Raw genomic sequence first — 7016 nt, 5'->3', positions numbered from 1 at the left:
TAACCCCACTGCTCAAAAAACCTACATTAAACACTTCACTTATAGATAGTTACAGACCTGTCTCTCTTCTTCCATTCATTGCAAAAACTACTGAACTAGTTGTTTTCAAACAAGTATCATCTTTTCTTTTACAAAATAACCAGGTGGATGTTAAGCCAACTGATTTCATGATTGCCATTCAACAAAGACTGCATTGCTGTCAGTCACGGAAGCCTTGTGGATTGCGAAAGCAGATTCCAATTCATCAGTTCTCATTCTGCTGGATCTTTCTGCCGCATTTGATTGACACTGTCTCACCTATCTCACAGATAGGTCTTTCAGGGTTTCCTGGTAAAGACTGAGCTTCTCGTCTTCCCTGTCACTCCAACTCTACAGCATGATTTCACCATTCAGCTAGGTTCATCAACAATTACCCCATCAAGTTCTGCCGGAAATCTTAGTGTAATATTTGATGACCAGCTGATTTTCAAAGACCACATTGCAAAAACTGTTCAATCTTGCAGGTTTGCATTGCACAACATCAGAAATATGTGGAGTGGAGTGTGAGAGTGGAGTACATTGTGGCAGTCCAGTATGTCCAGTTGTTCTGTGGTGGACTATAGTTTGTGTAAATAAGTTTCTGGGTTGTTTATTAACAGCGGCTGATATAACTTCAATACTGAACAGTGTCTGGAGGTAGTACTTGATCTTGTTCTGCTTACTTGTTAAGTTACAGATAATTACAAGAGAAAGTTTTGTTTGTATATTGCTGTGATTTAAGAGGGAAGCTATAGGGAGAGAGTGACTTCTTCTTTGAATACTGTTTTTGTACCGTTTTTTGGTACAGTTACGGAGTTGAGGGAAGTTTTTTGTTGTTTATTTGTCTTTTCTTTTGCATTTGAGGTAAGTTAGAGCTGCTCCCAAAATTAGAGTCCTGTTCTGTTTGTTGCTTTAGGCCTTTCTCTCTCCTGAGCCATTGCTCCCGATCTCCTTATGTTAAAGTTACCATTTCTTCTTTGTAACTAAAAACGAAGTTTTTTTGTATATTGCTGAATTGGTGTTCTCCTTCACTTTGGGACAGAGAACTGAAGTTTGTTTGGTAACACTTTATTTTAGGGAATCTTTACTAGTTGCTTATTAGCATGCATATTACTAGAGTATTAGCCATTTATTAGTACTAATTAAGCACATATTAATGCCTTATTCTACATCCCTAATCCGACCCAATACCTAAACTTAACAACTACCTTACTAACTATTAATAAGCAGCAAATTAGGAATTTATTGAGGGAAAAGTCGTAGTTAATAGTGAATAAGTGTTCCCTATTCTAAAGTGTTACAGTATGTTTTTGTTACGTCTTCATGTAGACAAGAAGCACAAAACTGTGTATTCAATACTTTAATAACTACTATGAACAAGCAGGATAACATGCATGGACATACTCAGAATTATTTTCTTACTCTTCTCACTTACTTCCTATGTATATATCTAACTCAAGAAGCTTGATTAATGTAAGGACATCACAGTTTTTGCCTTTTTTTTCCACTTGTTTATGCTTTTCCTTTTGCTACTTCCCCTCCCAACCCCCTAGACAGGAGGGGAACGTAACAAGTGGGGGATCGTCGTCACTTTTTTTAAACTATTGGTGACAATTAGAGTCTCATCTATTCGAGGTAAGTCTCCTTTTTTCGGTGTTTGGCAGTTTTTGGTGGGTGAGGAAACTGTGGTATCTGTGGTAACTGCGGTAACTGTGGTACTGATTGCATACACTCTATCTCCTACAACAGAAGTCTTTGAACGTTGTAGGAAGGCTGATTTATTGTTGATAGCTGACTTTTTTTTAATATCAGTGTTCCTAGGAAGGCAGCAAAGAAAACTATCAAGCAAGTGTTGCATGATAAGCTTGTGGAATCTGGGATTTTATCAGAGTCTGCTTCCATGGAGGCGTAGGAGGTTTCACCTGACGTGGCATTAGGAGCTATGTCAGGTGCGGCCCTTCCTAATGTTGACCCTGTGTTGGCAGTCAAAATGAAAGAGTTGAATATCTCCGGATTAAACAAGAGGAGCGTGAAACATTACTTATTAAGTTGCGTGTTATAGAGGCAGAGACTAACTAAGCTTTAAAGTTACGACAGTTAGAGCTTAAAGATCAGGACCTGAAAAACAGGCCTGTGCCTAAAGCGCGGTCACGTCCTCCTTCTGTTAGCTCCCCTGCTACTGCCCCTCAAAGTTTGCATGTGGTTGGTGCAGATGCGAGTTTTGATGTTAGTAAGAATCTCAAACTCGTTCCACCATTCAGAGAGAGTGAAGTAGACACATATTTTGTCACATTTGAACGCATAGCCACAAAATTGAGCAGGCCAAAAGATGTGTGGGCCCCGTTTCTGCAGTACAGTCTTACTGGAAAAGCCCAGGAAGTCTCCTCTGCTTTGCCCCTTGAGCAGTCTCTTGACTACGATGCCGTTAAAGCCGCTGTATTAAGGGCTTATGAATTAGTGCCAGAGGCGTACAGACAGAAATTCCGATCCCATGCTAAAACTGACAAACAAACTTACATTGAGTTTGCTTGAGATAAGCATGCCCTTTTAGAGAAGTGGTGTTTTTCTAACAGGTGATTCAGAAATGATTCAGAATGCAGCAGCACTCAAAAGAGCCACGTCATATCTCTCTTTATCTCCCTGCACTGGCTACAAGTTGCTTACAGATCTATCACAGGTTCAGCACCCTCCTACTTCCCTTCACTCTTATGAGTTTACATACACACCAGGAGCCTGTGATAGGCAAGTTAGCAACGACTTGTCATGTCATCACCGAGAGACACAACTGCACTTGACCTCATCTTAAATTAAAAAAAATAATAATAAAAAATCTATGCTTTCACTTTCCTTTAATTCCTTACTATTTTAGCTTATGCTACTCTGAGCAATGCCTGGAACTTTGTATTGAGAGCACTTCTTGTGTTTATTTGTCTCTTTATGATGAATTGCTTATTGTATTCCTCATCTGTAAGCCGCTTTGGACAAAAGTGTTGGCAAAATATACCCGGGGTTAAGCGCATGTGTGCAAAACCCTTGTGTGAAACTGGCTATAATGGATAAGGTTTGGTATATGGGGACTATAGATTTGAAGAAGTCCAGTGGTGGATGTGTAGGTTGGTTCAGTGTATTTAATATTTTTGACTTGAATAAACCCATTTTTTCAGAGTATTAATAAGAAAGATTATCGCTGGCATTTAATATGTATTGATCTGCAAATAAGCAAATGTTTTACTACCAACATTTCTATACACTGGAATATGTAGTTCAGTGAGCTTAAATAGCTTACCCTTCACAGCAGATCTAGTACACAAACAAATGACAGTAATTACCTAATTATGGTTTTCATTTTCAATAATCAATGCTAAAATTCAGCATTAGTATCTTCCTTTTTGCACCATCAGTTCTGCTCATGTTCAAATTCTGACAATATCTTGGTTCTTGGTTCATTTTGACCGAATCATTCAATCATTTGTTGACTCAAGAACAGCTACAGTCAGACTGTAAAGGAACCAACCAACAGAGTGCTGCGGGTGTGACGTCAAAACCTAGAAGTTCTTAAAATGGGGTTTTTCAATTTATGAGTAATGTAAGGTCTGTGGTAAACATAACTTGACAATGCTTTGACCTTTATTTCTACAATGTAAACTGCACACACTCACAGCCAAAATGTATGATCTAGTTATTTATTTGAAACGTCAACATAACATTTTCAAAATTTACATTGTACATTTTTACAGCTAAACAGTCAAGCATCAAGTTACGTTTACCACAGGCCTTATTATTTCTCTAACTGAAAACCCAGTTATATAAATATGAAAATCTTCAGGAAACCAGTGGAGATGAAGTCTTCTGCGTTTTTACATCATCCCTGTCATACGACATTCACAAATTGGACAGCACTATTGCATCTCGATTTAGGTTGCGATTTCTTCAGTTCAAAATAAGAAGTAATAATATGTTTTTATGAAACGTAGTGGAGTAAAAAGTATGAAATTTGCTTTGGAAGTACCGAGGCAAAGCTAAAATTTTCCCCAAAAAAAACAGACACATGAAAAATGTACTTGGGTATACAGTAACAAAGTAAAAATAATTAGTTCTTATAATTTGTTAAAATACTTCATTATGAAAATCGTAAACAGTAAGAACACATTAGTTTGTGTATGAATATTACACACTCACCCTGTAATTGAAACTCTTTTATTTTTTTCTCCATTCTCTTCAGTTCTTTTTTATATTTTTCTTCAGTTTCCCGTCTGGCTCTGTTCTCTTGAGCTTTCACATACATCTGAAGTGAATACGGTCCAGCAGTTCTGGGATCTGTCTGGAGTTTTCAGGTTCATTTATCCCCATCATACAGTATCGACCGCCACATCGACTGATTAACTTCTGAGATTCTGGCATGGATGTGACTAAATCTGTCATTATTTTGTTAACAGTGAGCTCAGTTATGAAAAGCACCATGAAATGCTCTCTGGAGTCAAATATCTTCTGGATCTTCTCTATTTCTGCTTTGTTTTCATTATTAAGTGGATCATCAGGAATAATCAGGAGGAAAACATGAACTCCAGGATCACAGAAAGACAAACAGCGTAGAGTCTGACGCCTTACTTCATCCTCTGAGAGCCGAGTGAGAGCTGGAAGCTTCACCAGAGTGATCTGACGGCCATGAAACTTCTCCTCCATCTGACACACAAATCTAAACTCTCTTTGATGTGATGAGAAAAGTGTTTTTTCATCTCTGAAACATTTTGATACTGCATTCTGAGCTGCATCACTTCCACACAACACCAGGTTCAGATTTGGTTTTCTATGTGACCGTAATGACACTGAAAAACATGTTAGGAAAAATATATAATATAAAATATATAATGAATAATATATATTGAAATTAAATGTTGGTCTATTCCTGACACAAATCTAGGATGGTTTGGATTTTTTTTTTTTTTTTTTTGGGGTGAAAGTTAATAAGACAAAGCAATTGCAATTATGCATTCATCTGTTGTTATACTTACTTCACATACTGGTAGGGCGATCACCACTTTCACTCCTCCTCCTTATTCCTGTAACAAAAATAGGGGCAACATAAAACAATGAGCAGGTCTAAGCAGGGCAGTTTCTAGGTGGTCCTCTATGGTGCCATCAGCCAGAGGAGGCACCAGCGACTACCCCGACACTACCGTTAACATATTAGCAAGAATATGTGTGTCAAGTTCATTTAAACAGCTGGATATTTGCAAAGAAAGATGTAAATTAATACAATAATAATGATAGAATAATAGCCTACAATCATTTCTGATCTCTATTATTCTTTCTTTTATTATATAATTTATATAATTTTCAAAATTAATGGCAGCATCAGCAAATGATTTTTCAGCTGACAATACAAAAGAAAAAAAAAAGGGTAATGGTTAGGTAATACCTAAAGCTGTCTCCTATGAATCTAATCAAATGTACCTAATCCTAATCTAATCAGAATTTATTGCTTAAACATGTATAGGGATATCATTACTTACAGGATGTAGTAAATAAACAGCTTGAAAACATTTTATTTTTGCAATTTCATTTGGTGGAGATGGCACAGACCTACTTGGTCATGTCCATTTTTTTAGATTAAACTAAGGTGGATATAAAAGATAGGACACACAATAAAAGCCAGTACATGCACTATAACTATATGCCAACAAACACAAATTCCACAGCAATGGAGTGGTAGACCCTTTTTAGTAAATTTTAGTAAATAAATCGGCATTTTATTAATGTCAGTGCATTGGCTTTGGTGTTTCTTATAGCATATTAACTGATTTAACACTTTTTTTTTTTGCTTTCATTTCCTGGTTTGAAAGATATTATTGAACATGAAATGGAATCTACAAACATTAAAAAAAGAAACTAAAATAAAATATAAGACGAACTGTAAATTGTTGCCTATAGTGGGATTTCACTAAGATAAATCAGGGAAGAAACAACAAACTAGCATTTTAAATATTTTGTAGAATTCTTACCTGTACTGTCCGCCATGTCAAGTGTGCACTGGGGCACCTACTACTGACACACCTGGAACTTTGAACCTTGAAACACAGAGATAAAAAACATCAGAATCAGAATCAGAATGAGCTTTATTGCCAGGTATGTTTACACATACGAGGAATTTGTTTTCGTGACAGAAGCTTCCACAGTGTAACAGAATGACAGTGACAGAACAAAAAACACAGATAATAAAAAATGAAAATAAAAAAAAAATAAAAAATAGAACAAGTAAAATAAGGAATAAAAAAATATACAAATCGACAATTGTATGTACAGGTATAGAACAATAGACAGTTGTATGTACAGGTATATTATGTGCAAATTGAAATGTAGACTGTTTACTGCATCGTCCACAGACCTGTTTGCTCTGTAGGCAAACTGAAGAGGATCCAGTAAGGGTCCAGTAATGTCCTTCAGGTGGGCCAGCATTCAGGTTTGCTTGTGCAAACACTATAGGGTTAAATTTTTTCTTTAATTTCATGGCTATTTACCAGCACTAATCATCACAGTTTCTCCAAATATAAAGACATATTTCTTGATGTTGTGAAATGCATTTCTCTATTAAATGATAATTGAATACGTTTTAATAATAATAACAATAATAATAATAATAACTACTGTAAAGTCAATCAAAAAAAATAATAATAATAATGAGATGAGCAGAAACACAACTGGCTTCCAGCCTCAGATTAAATGAATTGTATATGAAAGAAGACATGGAATCTCTCAAGATCTCAGCAGAGGAGGATTAAACAACTCCACAAGCAGCATTACCAGCTTCACACATTACTAACCAGATTCACAATGATTACTATGCAAAATTCATAATGGATAGAAGCGGCACACATGTGATCAATGTGGCAAGAGCTTTGCACAAGCAAACAGTCTTTAGGGACATCTGCGTTCACACTCTGGAGAAAGACCATTTAACTGTGATCAGTGCAGCAAAAAATGTGCTAGGGCAGAAAACC

General features: G+C 36.4%; 1 long non-coding RNA gene across 1 annotated transcript in view; it reads left to right on the top strand.

Annotated features, from left to right (window-relative positions):
- Window positions 1-603: 603 nt before the first annotated feature.
- LOC107671262 (uncharacterized) overlaps window positions 604-7016 on the top strand; it is a 16929-nt gene continuing 10516 nt past the window's right edge. Inside the window, exon 1 of the long non-coding RNA XR_001632178.1 lies at window positions 604-615. This is a non-coding gene — a long non-coding RNA (uncharacterized LOC107671262). The remainder of the gene's footprint in view (window positions 616-7016) is intronic.

The sequence above is a fragment of the Sinocyclocheilus anshuiensis genome, unplaced genomic scaffold (genome assembly GCF_001515605.1).
Source record: "Sinocyclocheilus anshuiensis isolate Anshui unplaced genomic scaffold, SAMN03320099.WGS_v1.1 scaffold3273, whole genome shotgun sequence".
NCBI lineage: Eukaryota > Metazoa > Chordata > Actinopteri > Cypriniformes > Cyprinidae > Sinocyclocheilus > Sinocyclocheilus anshuiensis.
The sequence above is the reverse complement of the archived record's forward strand: the minus strand, read 5'-3'. Positions and strand labels throughout refer to the sequence as shown.